This window comes from Amblyomma mixtum, chromosome 3, assembly GCF_055824585.1.
Source record: "Amblyomma mixtum isolate Tamu chromosome 3, ASM5582458v1, whole genome shotgun sequence".
NCBI classification, from domain to species: domain Eukaryota; kingdom Metazoa; phylum Arthropoda; class Arachnida; order Ixodida; family Ixodidae; genus Amblyomma; species Amblyomma mixtum.
Genome location: NC_143014.1, coordinates 381,544,293 through 381,563,084, shown reverse-complemented (window position 1 = coordinate 381,563,084; position 18,792 = coordinate 381,544,293). Strand labels below are relative to the sequence as shown.

Below are 18,792 nucleotides of genomic sequence, written 5' to 3'. Positions count from 1 at the left end.
ACCCCTTTTCGACTGCGCCCTTGCCTCTGACATTATACTATCTAGAAGAGCTCGACGTAAACTCTATTCTCCTTGGATTAATGGAGACATCATAATCTTATGCAAGCAGAAGGAAGAGCTGTTTCAGGGTGCCCAAAGAACCTGGTTGCCGGCCAGCTTTCTTGCTGCCAAAGAGCACCAGAGCGCTCTGAGGAATCAAATTTTGTTGGCTCGTCGAGCGTTTATGGAACACATTGCTGCTCAAGCAGCAAAGAAATGTAAGCTTTTCTGGGCGTATGTCAACTCTCATCAGAAGCAATCTTGGTGCCCCTCCTTTCACACTGATGGTGAGATATTATTCTCCTGGTGGCATCCCGGAAGTATTGAGTAGCTATTTCTCTTCCATTTGGATGGACCAACCCATGCTTGGGCCTGATCTGGCATAGTTTCTTGAAGAGCCCTTCCCAAGTCAAGTGCCTACTTTGTCCTCTGACTACTGACGTCATGCAAGGTTGCTCCTACATCCGACCATTTCAGAGCCCTTACCCCGATGGCATTCATCCCCTGCTCCTTCAATGTACAAAGTGCCTCTTTTATAGCACCTATATTATGCCACAAGTTTCAGCGCGTTGTTGATTCGGCAGTGGTTCCTTCTGCATATAGGGGTTGCGTGCTGACCTCTTGTCCTCCTACCGCCCAGTTGCATCTGCGCCTATCGTGTGCCGCATCTTTGATAGGATCCCGAACAAGACACGTAGGCACTTGGAAGATAATAGCCTTCTGTCACTCACCCAAGATGAATTTCTCCAGCACTGCACCTGCAAAACTACTCTTGATGTGCTGGCCCACATAGTTACTGCCCACTTCCTTGACAAGCAGATGCCTTGCAAGCTTGTTTGGCTGGATTTTTCATGCACTTTTGGTCATTTCCCTCACCATGTGCTCCTGTTCAGCGCTGCAGCCAAGGGGCCCTCCAGAACTGTTCTCTTGGTTGGATTCCTTTGTCAGCGGCAGAACTCAGTACGACGTATTCAGAGGATCCGCTTCCACATCTAGCACCATTTTGTCTGGTGTACTCCAAGGCGGTGTTCTGGGCCCTACTCAATCTTCACAGACAGTATCACTGAAAATCTCTGCTGTCTTCATGCTGATGAGGTCTCATTACTGCAACCCATTTCTTAGCAGACTGTTCGGCTCTTCAAATCGATCTCAGCACCTCTCATTCCTGGGCCCAGCAACGCCAGTTGCCCATTAACATTAGCAGGTCCTCTACAGTGACTTCCTCAACCGTGCGCTGCACTCACCACATGCTGCCAGTGTTGACCCTTGGAAGCCATCACCACCATGACATTCCTTGCCACTTGCACGCTTGTCCTTTTCATCTCATTCATCACCTGGCTTATGGCAGACATGCCTCCCATTGCATTGTGGGGCCTTTACACTGCCTTTTCCATCCTTGAGTACTGGTGTGCAGTTGGGCTAGCCCGATCTGCTTCTTATCGTGTCAGCTTCGCCAGTGTCCAGCATCACGCTGCGTATATGTTCTATCTCATCTGCGACCCTTCTCCAGCATATCTTCTGGGAGGCCCTCTCCTCCAGTGTACTGCCTGACTGCACCGGATCAGCAAACGCTTATTCACTGCCCACAGCCCAATGGCCGGAGTGGCTGTGTTTAACCGCTTCTGGCATGCACTGCATGTCGTGAATCTTCCTGGCTCTTCTTTGCCATCTCTGTGGTGACATTTTTCTGCCACCAGCACCTACTCCTTCCCCTTTCATGCCTCTGATGTCCCAGGTATTGTGAAGGGCTATCGTAGTCTTTCATCTCTCTTCTGCTCCTCATATCCAACATTCCATCATCCTGGGCCCCAGGACCGGGTCAGCAAGCCTTTTCGGCGTGGGCAGTACTTACTACCTTTTGCTAGTCATGCAAGCCTGGGCCATTCGTGAAGAATACTGAATAAAAGTATTACCAGCATTCATATGTGGACGGCTGTAAAGTTCAGAGCATTGGTCAGCTAGAAGTCCAAGCGAAATTCGGGACCAATCCATGAATGTAGACAACCTCTGGATACTTTACACAAGTTTGTATGTGTTATGTGTGCACAGCCAGTGCAATCCGGCTAGCGTCTTTCCAGAAATTCCTCTGTTCTTAATGATGGGCATAACACGGAATTCGTGTGTCAAATCCTGGTGCTGCAAACAATCTTTTGCAGACTGTTCAGTATATCTTACCTGCTGAAAGCCCACAGAGTGTTCGCAAAGCACTCCTCTGTTGCGTGCTACTTTCACTTTCAGTTCTTTCTTGTGCTTGGCAAATTAATCTGAACCTGCGTTGAGATGAACTCCGAAGCATTTTGTTGTGATCGTCAGTCATACACAGCCGCCCTGGAGAAGCCGCTCAACTGAAAGGGGTTGTGCCACTTCCTACACCATCACTCCTCATCTTGACTGATTAAACCAGAGGCAAACATTACTCATCGTCCCACCACATGCACTAAGCAGGTTCTGCACTTGGGCTAGGCTCTTTGCATGAAGAGCAATGTCATCTGCAGACATTAAAGCAGAGCTCTCCTGTACCACAGGCTGCTCCTGTTTCTTGTGCTGCCTCGACTAACCATGTGCACTTGTCAAAAGTCTGGAACCCAGAGGGGTTCCAGGCTTATGGACCATGCTGTGTTGTTCGTTGTGCGTCCTCGGAGTTCCAAAACTCTTGAAGATGAGATGAACTGTCCTCCTCCCCCCTCCAATGGTGAAGACTTCTTTTGCGTGGTACAAGAGCCCCGGCTTAAAAGCAAATTCCCCTGGGCTGTACACTTTGTCGACTATACAACATGAACCTGAGTGTTAGGCAGACACTCCTCCCAAAGTTCTTGCTCAGTGAAATGAAACATAAACAATTGGGTGAGTTGGTCAGACATGCCTCAGTTACAACTGGCTCAGTGGAAAACAAGGACATGAAGACAACTCACACAAGGCGCCACACTGGTGCTTCATGTGTGTTGTCTGCATGACCTCATTTTCTGCTAGTTGTCACTAAAGCTGCAGTAATGCCACACCAGTCCACCCTGGCTGTTAGGTCCACGTACAGGGACCCCTCCACTGAGGCCTGGTTCCTGCAGGGTTTCCCATGGCATAGACCTCTGCACACCTTCATAGGCCTTATTGAGGTCCAGAAATGCCACTGTGCTATGTAATGTAGGTTCTAGGTCAGCTCCGCAAGACGAAAGGTTGTTCTTTGGTTTTCCATCAAGGGCAGAGACCTGTCTGGAGCTTGTCCAAACCGCTTGTCAGCTCTGCAGACTTTAGTAGCCTTTCTCGGGCTACTTGTGCACACATTCATAACAGCGCCTGCACTGACTATTACACTGCAGCTGACTGTTGTCACCATTGTGAAATGAAAAATAGTTTTGGGGACCTGTTAGTTTGCTATTGGATGGCAAGCTTGAGAGAGAGAGAGAAAGGAATTTTAATGAGGGAAAGGTGGAGAGGTCGGCCGGTGGTAACATGGCCCTGGCCTGCTACTCCACACAGGGGAAAGGGAAGAGGAGGAAAAGGAAAGTGCGAATGAAGGCTGATGATGGCATAATACAATGAGTTTCTCGGGTGATGTCTACACACACACACACCACACACACCACACTGGCTGGCACTCGCATCGCGGTGAGTAGACGCACATAAAACTCATAAAACTGGTGTCAGCAATACAAACACCGACACATGTCATTAACCATGTAGGTTGTGCACAGGCGGTCACAGACGAGTATCCAGGCCTGTTTCACACAAAAAGTTGAGCAGGGCCTTTGTCACACGGCACCAATCAGAACGTCTCGTCCTGGCGCCCAGAAGAGTTTCCTCAGAGAGAGGGCGAGAGTCCAGTCGTTTCACGGTCGCCTCCAATGTTGTTCTTTCAGCAGTATAGTTCGGGCACTCGCAAACAAGGTGTCCAATAGTCTCTGGAGTGTGGTACTGTGCGCAATTTTGGTTACTTTCGATGCCGATCTTGTGAAGATCGTGTTTGGTGTAGGCAACGCCAAGCCGTAGCCGGTGGAGTAAAGTCCCATGACGTCGCACCACCATAGATGGCAAATGTAATCGTGAGCCAGCGTCAAGCTTACAGACGCGGTCCTGTTGATGACTCGAATCATGCCAGTGCGACTGCATTGCCGCTTGCATTAAATGCGCCAACAAGGCTCCAATGTCTGATCTAGAAAAGGCTATCTCAATGAAAGCACCATCACTATGTGCCATCCGAGCCTCGGCGTCAGCACGCTCGTTTCCCGCTATGCCGCAATGGCTCGGTATCCATTGAAACTTTATGATATGGCCGCGGTGGAAAGCTTCGGCTAACAAAACCACAATTTGTTGAACCAGCTGCTCGCATGCCCTTGGTTTTAGATAAGTTTGTACGACCTGCAATGCCGATCTCGAGTCGCACAATATAATCCATTGCTGCGCTGGCTGAAGAGATTGAGAGATTTTGAATATGCATATGCCACAAGCTTTGTGGGCTTGCCATGTTTGAAAAAATTCTTGGCTCATGCTGCAACGTAGGTGTTCTTTGGAAAATAGTGTCTTCTCAGTGCAGAACAAGCACCTTTTTTTATAATACACCTTTGCTTGTAGTACATTGATTTGCCACTTTCAAATTAGTACCTTTTTCTTATGTTGACAATACTGATTATTCCTAGTAAAAAGCAGTGGATTGACAAGGCTGAGACCCCTGACTAGTGCTGTGCTACAGTGCATTTTTGAGGTATGTTCAGTTTGGTTGACATTGCTATCTGCTCATCTTTTCCGTTGCCAAACCGTGCTGTCATGGCACTATGGAATCGCGTAACAAGGCTGTAAATATAAACTTTGTAGAGCCAGGTGCCTTTTCCCTGGACTGAATTATTCATGACACCATTCACAAAGGTTTGCCCATTCTCAGAATGTGGTAATGCTGCAAACACGTTTCAGTGAGTGGGACAAAGACATTGACTTTGAAATCTGCGAAGCAAACATGCAAAATGGCTGCGCATCGTTTGGGAGCCAAGAAAAATTCATGATGCCTGAACCAGTTGGTATCGGGGTTGATATTCTACTGCGGCTATACTCTGTTGCAAAAGTGCTGAGTGCTGCTGATGCTGGTAAATAGCTTTATGTCCAAATTTTATGCCTAGAGAACCTCCTGAGCGACACGGCACTTGCATATTAAGTGTAGTGGCTGCCATTTTGGGCACTTTATTGATGCATGAACGAACATGTTATGAACCTGTCATAGTCAACACGCTTGATCCCAGATTGTTTACAGCACAGCTGTCCTTTATGATGCACAATTTAAATAAAGCTGATTGTTTGAGCCAGTCTAAGCGACTAATGGTGTTTTTTTCTTTCAGTATCACTACACCTTTAAGTATGTGTTTGATGCAAATGCTTCTCAGAAGGAAGTTTTCGACCATGTTGGCCTGCCCCTGGTCAGTGATCTTGTTCACGGAAAGCCTGGTAAGCTTTTTCAATATTCAATATTTCACATAGCCAATTGAATTGTGATTCTTTTTCTTTCTTTGAATTATGATGTGTTTGTAAGGCTTGCTTAGCATTCCTTTTGTTGCTGGAATTGCTGAGATTGTCTCCTCCTCTTTGATGGAGGTCTGCCACCCTGAACTTCATTTAGCAACGTTTAACTTTGCGAAAACAAAAAGTCTTGTCTTAACTACATGTGAGGGAAACAGACAGGTTTCTGCTACAGCTACTAAAATGTCTAAAGCATATCGTGCTTTTCCCTTCTTCTGTCTGCATCAGTGGATTTGTTTGCACTCACTACGGCCCCTAATAAAAATCATAAATTGTAGCTACGAAGGTAATCCTAAAAGTAAGGTCTCCAAAGCACTGGCGCTGCTGAAAAACTATTGACGCTGCTTCAGGCCACATTGCTCTGCTCACTGCTCCTCCTCTCCCGAACAAGCTCACGCTTGTCCTTCTGGGCCGGCCAGTCTGGGCTCGGCAGCCATCTTCGTAAGGAGGTCTGGCTTGTCACTGCCGCCAGGTGCGCAGTTGGCGCAGTTATTCGAGTTTGGAACGCGAGAGCTCTTCAATATGCTGAAATTCATCACCACTTGATGGAAGTGTAGGTATGCTCGTGCACAGACGCCAAAAACGAGCGCAAGTGTTGTACGGAGTTTACTGCTGGTCACACTGCAATTCATGATGAAGAAACAAGTGGCCGACCTTCAGTTTCTGACGACACAGTCGCGAAGCTTGAAGACGTGATGTGACAAGATCGGAAGATTACTCTCGTCGTTCGCTGCATTTTTATTCCTGAGGTGTCTTGAGCTACCATGCGTAGGATTATGGCTGAAAAATTGGAATATGGGAAGGTGTGCGCAAGGTGGGTCTGCGAATGCTCACACCAGACCATGAAGGGCAACGCGCGTGCTCTTCCCACGAATTTCTTCTGCATTACGCAGAAAAAAAACAAGAACTTTTTGGACTCTATGGTTAGCGGTGAGGAATCTAGGCGTCCCACTTCCCACCTCAGACAAAAAAAAAGAAAGACGTGAGTGGCGACATTCCTCTTCGCCAAAGCCATGAAAACTGTTTTTGGGACTGAAAGATCGTATGGTCGGTTGACTTTATGGCTCTTTGGACCACGATAAATGCTAACAGGTATTGTGGGACTCTGAAATAACTCAGACGCGTGGTTCAAAATCGAGGAGGAATCTTTAACAAGGGCGTGAGACTTCTCCGCGACAAAGCTCGCCCCGATGTCGCTGGCCACGTTGTCATTCTCCTGCAGCAGTTCGTAGGAAAAATCATCACTCACCCGCCCTGTTTTACGGACTTTGCATCCAGTGACTACCACTTGATTCCAAAGTTAAAAGAGCATCCAGCCGGAAGGCGCTTCTAAGACGATGGCGGAGTGGAAGGTCAGCTCCAACGCCTCCTGAACGAGATCGTGGCGAGCTGGTATGACAAGGGCACATAAAAACTGCCCCAGTGCCTAGCAAAAAGCATCGACCGAATTGCCGATGGTATGGAAAAGCAGCAGGATGTTCAACCCTTAAACCGACATACAACTTGTTGAAAATGTACTTACTTTTGCATTTCTAAAAGAATAGGAGACCTAATTTTTGAGATGACCCACGTATAAAAAAAATTGCCAGGAAATCATACAACGTGATGCGAGAAATATGAGACAGTGTCAAGCTTCAGCTTTTCAGCATTGCTGTAGCTTAGAGGGACCTTGTTCTTGGAGGGAATTGCGCACGTCCGAATGTTTTGGCAGCAGGGACAGAACTGAGCTGGCGCAATGCGAGAGCTATGATGCACGCGGTGATGGCACTATCATGGCATGAAAAGCAGTTGGGGCGCAGCAGCATGCAAGCATCATGTGCTCTCCTCCCAACAGTGAGTACTCGGGTGACGTCGTGGTGTGTGTCATTCGTAGCATTTTTATTGTGCCACGAGTGCCTTGGGGGTGCTAGGGAGGTGAACTGCAGACAGCACTTAATTGCGATTGCCCCACAATGTTGTTGCACTGAAAGTAGAAGTCGCCATTTGCGTGTAACCGCTGTTAGTTTTGTCTTTCTGCATCAAAAGTGCGGAAATATTGGTGGTTTGGTGTGGATGGTTTTCACGGCTTGATTTTTCTAGTCTCCTTTGCCTTTGGGCAGTACTTCTGTGGTGCACCGTTCTGTACTCTGCCACCACTGTATTTGCATTGTGTAAAGAATAGGAAAAAGTGCAACATTGTTTACCAGACAGAGAACCATAGCCAAAGAAAAGCTCTCAAGTGCTTCGTTTTACTGTACAAACTAGCTCCTACTCAAGCTGTATTGCATTTGGTATTTTCTTTCTTGCTGGATGTCTATAGTAGTATATCACTTACTTATCACCCCATGGCTGCAGATTGCCTGCAGACTTTTGTGTGTTCACTCAAAACATTGTCAATGAAAATGGTACAGTAGAACCCCTGTTAATTCGTATTTCATGGGACTGGAAAAAAATGCTTGAATTAACTGAGTGTTTAATTTCTGAGGACCAAATTTTAGAGATATTTGTGCAGCACTAAGTGTTTCTCCTAGTTTTGCCAAACAGTGCAGTGCATGCATGCTGTGGGATGAACCACTCGCACACGTGTTCTCTACCCCCCTGCACACACCTTGCACATCAGTCAGCGATGTGCATGCAAGGAAAAGAGAAAATATCGGAGCATCCTGTTGTACATTCTTGACTAATGTAGCGATGAGTGCGCTGCCTTTGCAATTTGGCTCGACAACAGCGTCACTTGGACCCGCCGCGATGGCTCAGTGGCTGTATATGGTGTTTGGCTGCTGGTCGCAGGTGTGATCTCGGCCCCACAATGGCCATACTATTTCAATGGGGGCGAAATACAAAAGATGCCCGTGCACTGTGCGATGTCAGCGCGTGTTAAAGAACCCCAGGTGCTCTGAATTAATCCAGAGCCCGCCACTGTGGCATCCCTCAAAGCCAGAGTTGCTCCAGGACATTAAAACCCCTCAGTCCACAGTACAAGCCAAGGCTGCCTGGTGCTATAGTGGCCAGGTTTTTAATCTGCCCACTCACCATCATTATCACCTGGTTGCCGTGACTGAACGGAGTTTTTGAATTCTCATTTTTCTGAATGATCGAATTTTCCAAAATTCTTCAGTTTTTCTGAATTAATTATCCGATTTTTTGGACTCAACGAGTTTTTACTCTTGGTATGGGGGGTATAATGCCATGAAGCGACACATGGGCTTTGAGCGATGCCTAAGTGTAAGGCTCCGGATTTATTGAGACCACTTGAAGTTCTTTAAACTGCTGTCACACATCGCATAGTGTGTGTGCATTTTTACATTTCGGCTCCATTGAAATGCGGCCGTTTTGTTTGGGATTCAATCCTGCAACCTTGGGGTCAGCAGCTGAGCATCAAATCCACTGCAGCAGGCACTGTGTGAATATGTACCTGCCGCATATTTACACGGGAATGAATGTGCAGTTTAATGTGTACCCATGTGCTTATAGTTCCTGTGCTAGAATATCATATTGGATAGCATATGTAAATTTTTCATTGGGAACTTTTGTTCTTCCAGGGCTTCTGTTCACTTATGGAATCACATCATCCGGCAAGACCTATACAATGACTGGGAATCCTCAGGATGGAGGCATTCTGCCACGTTGCTTGGACGTCATATTCAACTCGATTGGCGAATACCAAGCCAGGAAATACGTAGGTTTCCTTTGTTGTTCAGTTAAGTGGTTCTTAAAAATGTATTTTTACACCGTGTATGCAGTGTTGGCTATCATGGCATGGTGGTAAGCTTCAGGATTCATGCTTACCGTCCATGTTGTTTTCTTTTTTTAATTGCTTCAATTTTGGGAGATCAATTTTTTGCATTTCTTCCTTTAAAATCGTCACTACTACAGCTAGGTATCATATCTGCATCCTCATTTTCAGTAGTATATTGGTACACCTGCTGACACATCATGGTAGTTAGCCCTTTGAGTGTCACTTACGTACTTGTATGTTTTGAACTTTAGCTCTACTCTCTTTTTTTCCGCTTTCGAAAATGTGCACCGGAACACATAGCTGGCCTGCTTGGGGCCTTCCCATCATCTATTTTATCCATCTAGAAGCTTGTACTTTCAATTCGTGCTTGTGTTTTCTTCATATGTTGAGGTGCACTGAGTGACCATGGCCATGTCTCTCCAAGGGGGCTTAGTTGCTCGGCACTATCTCCACGCGTGCAACTCTTGAAAGGTGGTGGAGAATGGCTCTGCCATCTCTTGTAACTGTCTAGAAGCTTTTTTTTTTATTATTCTCGCCGCGTCCGCTATGTCACGTTTAGTGTAAGGAGCGTGTACCGCTGCCTTTCCGCGGGCTCGTTCACCACTACCAGTGGCAGGAGAAGTAGTTGCACTCTTCTGTCTCTCTTTCGTCTTTTCTCACAAGTTGTCACTCTAGCTTTGTGCAGGCCACGGAGAGTGCTTCCTCTGTGTGCGCGATTGCTTTGCGATGGCTGCCTGCACAGGTCTGACACTGGGGGTGCGTCACTCTTGCGAAAAACCAGGCAATGAGAGGGTTAGTTACGCAATTTCTGATAGTAAGTGCATTAATCTACACCTTTCATAGACAAGGTAATGAACTGTACTTTAGAACTTCATTTCTTTTTTTTGTGTGTCTGTGAATATCATCTCTAGCATCTATACTGAGCAGCTGGAGAAGCAGAACCAGTAATGGCAAAAGTTTGTTGGCAGATTCGCTTTTTAACAGCATAAATTTGGCATCGCATGAGTGTGCCAGCTCTCTTGTGATTTCACATTTGGTGGCCATCAGTGGATGTGAAGTTAATAGCACGCTAAAGTGTTTTTGGATGCATTCAGGAATTAGACAGTTTTAGTATAGCGTACGCAAAACCTTTGCGTACGCAACAAAATAGCGCATGTAGAATGCGCATGTGCAGAACGCTAAAAGAAGCTTAGCGTTTAGCGTACGCACGCAATTTTCTGGAAATAGCGTAGCGTCTTTGCGGGGCTTGCGGAGACAACATGGCGGCGCCCTGTTTGCCCGCTTCGGTTCTAAAATACCTCGTCATTGAGTTATTCGGCGCTCAACTGGCAACAAATGGTGGTATTTGCTTCCGCTTTCTGTCGTTTCACTGGGACGCAATGTTATGTGCGATAACTTGCCGGTACTCTTGAGATAGCAGTCTGTTTTCAAGCCCGTAAGCCTAACGACAGGTTGTGTACACTGTCGTCATGGCAACGGCCATTTTTAGCACTTCTCAAAACGACTTCAATTTTTTTTTCGACGTGTGGTAGCGCTAGGTACTTACCCAAACGGGGCTGAACCTGGATGTTGTATGTCTACTTCGGAACGGTCCGCAAACGCTCACCTAAAGGTGTTGTTCGCGCTTTGAATTTAGCGTACGCAAACATCTTGCGTGTTGCGTACGCAAAAAATGCAAACTCTATACTAAAACTGTCTATTGTTACTGGCAGAGAATGGATATGAAGCTTGTGTAATTTGCAGGCTGACAACGTGTATGGCTCGCCATATTTTGTGATGCCTAAAAGGTGCCTTGGGGCATTGGAACACCTCTTGATTGAGCGTCTGAGCATGCAAAATACTAGCTGTAAGAAACAGGTATTTAGTATGCATGGTGTAAGCCTCCTCTATGCGTGACATTTTGATAGCACTGTTTTTTAGTGAATCTGCTGCCTGGAAAAAGCTTTGAGTATATTTCATGGCATTTGGAAAATGTGGGGAACTCTAGGGCAATTTTTATTTGCTGTAGATGGCAAGCTGGGCGAGTTGGGTGATGTTCATTTCGTAGGAAAAAAACAGTGCAAACAGGGACACAGGACCAAGAAAATCGCCTGTGTTGTGTGCCTTTCTTCATCCTTCGTCTTTTGCCGTGCTTTTTTTTTCTACAAAACAGACAGTATTTCTTTCATTTTCTCATGACTCACTTTGTGCAAACTGGGAGTTGATACAGCTGCCACTCACTGCAGCAAAAAGTATAGGTCCTACTGCTACCGGTAGGCAAGATAAAATGAATGCATTTTGAAAGACCAACAGCAGAGCCAGGGTGATAGCCTTACAATGTGAGCGATCTCTGTAAGTAGGTACTTTTTTTAGTGCCTGTCAGATACATCTTAAATGCTGTTAAACTGAACTGACACACACAGGGGATTGCAAAATGTCCTCCAGGCAGTTTCATCTCTGGTGAAAAATTGCCTCCTTCCGCAGAAGATTGTTGAATGTATTGACCTTGCCTGTTCTGCACTCTTCTCCCAGGTCTTCAAGCCGGACAAGCGGAATGGCTTCCAAACGCAAACAATGGCTGAGGCATTGGTCGAGTTCCAGCGCGAGACAGTGCCTATGACACCCAAGGCACCAAAAATAAGAAGGTATGCGCAATAATGTTTCATTATTTTTTGGCCGTACTGCTGTCAGGCGCACATGTGATCGCAAAGAAGTGATGTAATTGCTTTTTACAAGCAGCTTTGTGGCTGGAGTGGTCCTGGGCCTAGTGTGTAAAGGACACACCTGGTGGGAAGTTGACGTAACGCTTTGTTCGGTGAAGTCTTCTTTCCCGCCATCCTTAGTCTTGCCAAGCTCTCCCGGCTCTTCTTCAGCCTGGCTTCTTCTGACCTCAAATGGTTGTTGTGAATTCAAGATGCATGCATGCCCACAAAGCAACTGCACAGCTGTTAATGTACTGGAATGTACATTATTCACATTTGTGATTGCTACTGTGCCACTTAATGGTACACCTTGCTGATGTTGACAATATTTTAATTCCAGGAGGGATGACGATGGAGTGGACTGGGCTGCTCGTGCTCATGAAACGGGCAAAGTGGAAGACGTCGACCCTGATACGGCATACGCAGTATTTGTGTCATACATTGAGATCTACAATAATTATGTCTGTGATCTCCTGGATGACAATCCAATTGACACTAACACAAAGTGAGCGCTTTACCTTACCCATGTTCATCATTGTCTTAAATTTCAATTACCTTTGCTTTGGGCATCTTTATTTGCATCTCTTTGTAGCATATTGCACCAAACACGTTCAGTACATTCAACCAGTTTAACCTGATCCGTATTTTGCTTTGCACTTACTATTTGTCGAAACCAACTGCTAATCTGTTTTAAAGGTGCATACACCTCTTCTTAATAATTTAAAATCTCTGCTACTAGCTATTTCATGTAATCAGTACCAGCAGAAACTGAGACAATGTCAAGTGACAAAATGTGCCTGTCACGGCAGCATTGAGCTTTGTCAGAGCATCCTTTGTCACTCATCAGTGTTGAGGCATGAAGAGCGCATAGTAGTGGCTATAGTCAGTGGAAACAGTAGACAAGGGGAGTGCTAGGTCACAACTGACCACATATAAGCGCTTGTCATGTTTGTTTTGATCACTATCCCTTATTCCTTCGCACTTATTTCTCATTGAATCATCTCCAGCTTGCTATATGCATGATGCAATGCATTCTAGGCTAGAACTCTGGCTCCCCTACAGCTTTTGCTCTTTCGAGTCCAATACATTGAGAACCAAAACTCCACACATTACTGGGAAATCTCACTGAATTGACCTTGAATCAAATAATGTTGAAATGTTGTGACAGAAGCCAAATATTAGACTTGTGCCACAAACGTTCCTTGCATTCAGGGCGTAAGCAACAAGTCTGTAGTTGCAAGAGGTGGGCATTTACAGTACTATTGAGTCACCCATACCTCTGCTGTCTGCGATAAAAGATTGTATGAGTGTCATCCTTTGTGGAAATGCATAAAAGTTCAGAAACCAGATTTAAAGACTTGACTTACATTATAATCTTGTTAATTTGAACTGATTGATTGAGAGATGTAGAGTGGGTGAGGGAACAAACACGGGTTAATGATATCCTAGTCGAAATCAAGAGGAATAAGTGGGCTTGGGCAGGGCACGTAATGCGAAGGCAAGATAACCGCTGGTCCTTAAGGGTAACGGAGTGGATTCCAAGAGAAGGCAAGCGTAGCAGGGGGTGGCAGAAGGTTAGGTGGGCGGATGAGCTTACAAAGTTTGTGGGGGAACGGTGGCCTATCCCACTTATCCTGGCTGACAAGGCACAACACAACGGCTCGCTTCTGGCACCACACTGAGAAGCCACGCACCAGTAACCGTACCAGTCAGTCATATCAATGCTTTGAACACATGGCCCAGCATTCAGTGCAGGGCCTTGCTGCATCAGCCTTGCGAATAATTGGAACAAATTTTTTGCTTTGGAGGGTCTACAGTGTGAAGAGTTTTTAACCTAAGCATTAATGTACATGCTCATTGTCTTATCATGAAGTTTCACTGTTAGTACTTAGGGCTCCACTCACAAGCTTTGTTTTTTAGGCACCAGGACCACAGCACCATCCTTGTTGGATGCTTGTTCGCCTTGCCTTCGACACCACTGAATTGAAGCATGTGAATGATTTCCAGCTGGGTGGCTCATTTTAGTTCACATGCCAGGCATTCATATGTACTTTTTTTGGACTTGCATTCAATGTTCACAAAGGTTTCCTGCTTACCTGAACAGTTCTACATGGTTATACAAAGAAAGCTGTGTTTAGCTTTGAAGAGAACAACTTGGCTACATGACTCAAAGAAAAATGCTGTGCTTTTTTTCATGCTAGCAGATGGTCGCACAGGCCTGAACAGGTTATGTAGTGTACCCATCCACAACTGATCCGTCATTGCGCTATCATCCTAAGTCTATGTGGCACTAGCCATTGGGCAGCCATCCAACAGTTCTGTGTGGTTATTTTTCTTTTCCTCCCACTATCCAGGCAGATGCGATCCAAGATACTGCGAGAGGATTCCAAGCATTGTGTGTATGTCTCGGGGGTGACTGAAACTGAAGTAAAGAGCGCCGACGAGGCATTTGAAGCCTGGTGTCAAGGCCAGAAGTCCAGGCACGTGGCCCACACAGCCCTCAATGCGGAATCAAGCAGGAGCCACAGTGTCTTCAACATTAGGCTGGTCCAAGCCCCTCTTGATGCCCATGGACAAGATATCATGCAGGTACATTTTTGTTCTGTTGTTCTATGATGCCGAATCCAAATATGCACACTGTGTATTGATGGTCGGACTATGTGACTCGCTGAAATCTTCCCTAATCACTCTCCTAACCTACAAATTATGATAGACTCCCTTTGAGGCAAGCACAGCTGGATGCTGGAAATCTTGTCAGCTTGTAAGGCACTTAACACCCCAGATGTCAAGTCGGGTGAGAGGACATCAGCACTGTTATTTAACTGTAAATGAGATGGCATAAGTGATGAGTTCACCAGGAAGCATTAGATAATCATTCTGAAGGTACTGTTTTCGGATACGCCTTAGAGTATGCTTACTCAGCCGAACAGTTGCTGCGGGTTTTAGCCTTTTCTCGTACAATTTCTCTCGCACAGGTCATCTGCCGAAGAGTGCTCACAAACATCATGCTCCTAAAGAACCCAAGAGACCAGAATGTGGCTAATAAAATGTTAAAGGCCACCCAGTACTCACTGTAGCTCTTATAATGGTGGAAGAATGATTTGCACTAACTTATGCAGCTTTGCTCTTGACCATGCAAGCTGAATGTGTCTTTGACTCCGTTGCTTCTGCTCAGCAAAGAACGGCAATTTTAAATAGGGTTTTTGGATTGGATTGTCCACGAGGACAAAAAAATGATGAAATGCAAGTCTAAAATTTCTTTGCATCGCCAATGAATCTGTGGACAGGTATGTGGTCATCCAAATGAACTAAATTTCTCTGGCATTTATTGCTGTAGGGCAAGTATTCGATAATTCCAAATATGCAATCGACTAGTTTATGTGATATTTGATTCGATCCAAATGTTTGGTACTTGAAATCTCATATAGCCAGATACAACTCAAAGACAAAGCGGCTTTTCCCCGTCAAAGAACTGACTTCCATCCAATGGCGGCCAATTCTCATGACCTTGCAGCGTGACAGTGCAGGGAGTGGCAGATGAAAGGGGATAGTCCCTTCCCTGCACTGTCACGCTAGCACGGTCTAAAGAATCGATCGACGCCATTGGCTGGAAGGGGGTCCTGCGACGGGGAAAACTTTGTTCATGAGTTGTATCCGACTATAGTACTACTCATTCGTCTCAAGTGAGCAGCGTTTATAGAACCCTTGCTCTGTGTGGTTTTGGTTCAGTGTACCCCCTCTGCGATGGCACCATGGTGCAAACCGACTCCACGGACACTTCCTATATGCAATCCCATAAGATCTTCGCAGGACTGTGAAAGCTCAAGAAATCCTTAGCCGGTCAGGAGAGCGTGCTAAACGTGTCACTTCTTGCCTCGTTGTCTGCTCACGTCGTTTGCAGATATGGTTGAAAAAGAGAAATGGAGAAACATTAGTCAGTTTCAGATTAGGGTATGCTTACGTATGCTAAACGCAAGTATTTTGTGAGATGTTACTGTTTGCCATACGCTCACTTTTAGTTCAGCGTATGCAAAAGCATACGAAACGATAACCTAAGCCTATGGCACCATCTTGTTTCTTTAGAAAGAAAACCACTTTTGTAAGACATTATTTTTTATTCCTAGGAGTGGCCTGAAATCCCAATGCTCCATTTATGACCAGTGGAAGTGCTGAAAAACCCAGTGACACGAATTCACTCTGAATTGAAGAGTACTGCTTCGAAGCGCGTCACCATTTTGGAAACTTTATTTTAGTATACAGAAGCGTCAACTCTGAGAAATAGCATACAAAATATGAGTGCACTCTTACTGTATTTCTAGATGTCAAGACAAACCAGTGATATGCAGTTTAGCAAGTTCCCTGCAGTAAAAATTCCTTGTAAGCCTTCGGCAAAAACCTTGCATAAAGTATACTACATTAGTGCAGAAGGGCTTTTTTTACATGAAACTGGCATATTTAGAATCAGCACACAAAAATATGTGTTCCTTGATGATTTCAATATTGTGACATAATTTTTTTAAGACCCTCTTCCCCCTTAAGGCTCAATTTGAAATAGCGTTTGGTGTATGCATACCTTAAAGGGGCCCAGAAACACAATCTTAGTTAACTGTTTTGCCTGTTGATTGCATACAGTGTGTTATAATGGTGCTAATAGCGTCGGTAATACCCCGTACATTCCATTTTTTAATATTTTAATGTCCTCCCAAAAACAACTTCATGGCTCTGATGGTGTCGCCACACAGTGGCGGGTTTTTAGCAGCGGATATGACATCACCTGGCGCGAGCTTGATGACCGGACAAACAGTAAATATACTGCAAATTGTGTGAAAAATAGAGACACATTTTGTCACCTGTCTGCGTTTTATATTAGATCAACAAAAACAATTTGTTTGTCTTAGATTAAAAGCCCTGCAAAGCAAGTGTACTAAAAATACACCACCAGGGGCGCTCTGGCATGGAAACAACGCTGCCAGTCTGTTAGAGAGCAGGCAACCATGGAGTACAAACTTCCGCGACGTGCTCTGGCTGGCTGTTTTGATTGGTTGCGCCAGGTGCCGTCATTGGGAGAGCGAAATAGGAGTGGGAAGCCCCGCCAAAATCGAGTTGAGGGCAGCGTTTTGTTTGCTTGTATTTTGAAATTTCTTCACTGAATAACTGCCGTTCCTGTGCATCGATTCCTGTAATTCTTTTTAAGTCAGCATCTGTGTGACATAAAGAACCCACCTGAAGTATAGCCGGTATTCCCCCAGGCAGTGTTTCGCAGCCCCTTTAAAGCACACCGTCCCTCGTGCCTCATATGTCCATATTGCATATCCATATTCGCCAATCAAGTGCAGTGGCGTGAGCGCGAAGCTAAAGCTACAGCACGAGGTGCATGGAGATGGGTGCCTCTTTCAGATGCCTGAAGCGGGATGGCACTGGGTGCAGAGGCGCAGGATATGTACGCGTAGCAGCGTGAGCGCGAAGCTAAAGCTACAGCACGAGGTGCATGGAGATGGGTGCCTCTTTCAGATGCCTGAAGCGGGATGGCACTGGGTGCAGAGGCGCAGGATATGTACGCGTAGCAGGTGTCCATGAAGTAGCTTCTTCAAAGCAGGTGGAGGTCCCACGAATGTCCGACAAATGTCCGACAAATGTGTCGACTTCGTCTGCAGGTCGACTCCTCCAATTTCCGATGGCCAGTTTTGCAGAAAGTCAGCACAGCCTGAAGGAGTGTTGCAAAGCTGTAATGTACTCTTAGTTTGTTTTTATTTTCAGAATACATGATTTTGAAATTGCCTATTGTGTCGTTCAACCTTTTTTGTGCACCAGAAGCATTCAAAATATTCGCTTCGAAATTATTCGAAGAAAATTATTCCCTCAGGCCTATGTAGACTCATACATTGGCTATATTGCAAGCGGCCAGACTTGTAGAGTACAGAGTAATGGTACTGCTGCAGGCTCAGTGCCCAACGACCAAGCCGTCCTGTAGGGTCTTTCAAGGAAGAGAGCCAGCACAACGCATGGTGGTCAGTGACAACTGTAAAGGGGCGGCCGTATAAATATGGGCGGAATTTCCCAACGGCCCAGACAAGAGCTAAGCACTCGCGTTCGGTAATTGAGTAATTCCGCTCCGGGGCAGAGAGGAGACGGCTGGCGTACGCGATCACACGGTGCTCTCCGGATTGTCTCTGTGAGAGGATAGCGCCGATGCCGTAGCCACTGGCGTCAGTGCGAACTTCAGTGGGAGCGGTCACATCGAAGTGGGCGAGAACTGGCGCGGTAGTAAGCTTCGATATCAGGTTGGAAAACGTTTGTGGCTGGTCGGTTCCCCACATGAACGTGGTGTCTTTCTTCAGAAGGTTGGTTAGGGGGCGGGCGATGTCGGCGAAGCCTTGAACGAATCAACGAAAGTAGGAGCAGAGCCCCAAGAAGCTTCGGACGTCGGTAGAAGAACGTGGCTGGGGAAAGTCTTTGACGGCTCGGATCTTCTCAGGGTCAGGGTGGACCCCCGTATTGTCGACGACATGACCCAAGATGGTGAGCTGGCGGCGCGCGAAACGGCACTTGACGAGTTGAGCTGCAGGCCGGCATGACGAAAGAGGGAAAGGATCTGGGAAAGGTCAGTGATATGAGTGGAAAACGTGGGCGAAAAGACAATGACGTCATCGAGGTAGCACAGGCAAGTGGACCACTTAAAGCCGTGCAAAAGGGCATCCATCATGCGCTCGAATGTAGCTGGCGCGTTGCATACACTCTAAGAACTGCTACTCCTTCATTAAGAGTAAAAGAGCCTCGCTACTCCTGCAGGTCTCAATCTACTCTCTCTACAAACGAGAAAGAGTGAAAGGTCCTGTTCACTCCTCTTGACAAAAG

At 46.1% G+C, this 18,792-nt stretch overlaps 1 pseudogene across 1 annotated transcript in view; it reads left to right on the top strand.

The window, feature by feature from the left end:
• Window positions 1–18,792, top strand: part of LOC149357020 (kinesin-like protein KIF23) — a 60,862-nt pseudogene that overhangs the window by 17,558 nt on the left and 24,512 nt on the right. Inside the window, exons 4-8 of the transcript XR_016291769.1 lie at window positions 5,361–5,466; window positions 9,060–9,196; window positions 11,768–11,880; window positions 12,278–12,442; window positions 14,292–14,526. The product of XR_016291769.1 is annotated as a kinesin-like protein KIF23 (transcript). The remainder of the gene's footprint in view (window positions 1–5,360; window positions 5,467–9,059; window positions 9,197–11,767; window positions 11,881–12,277; window positions 12,443–14,291; window positions 14,527–18,792) is intronic.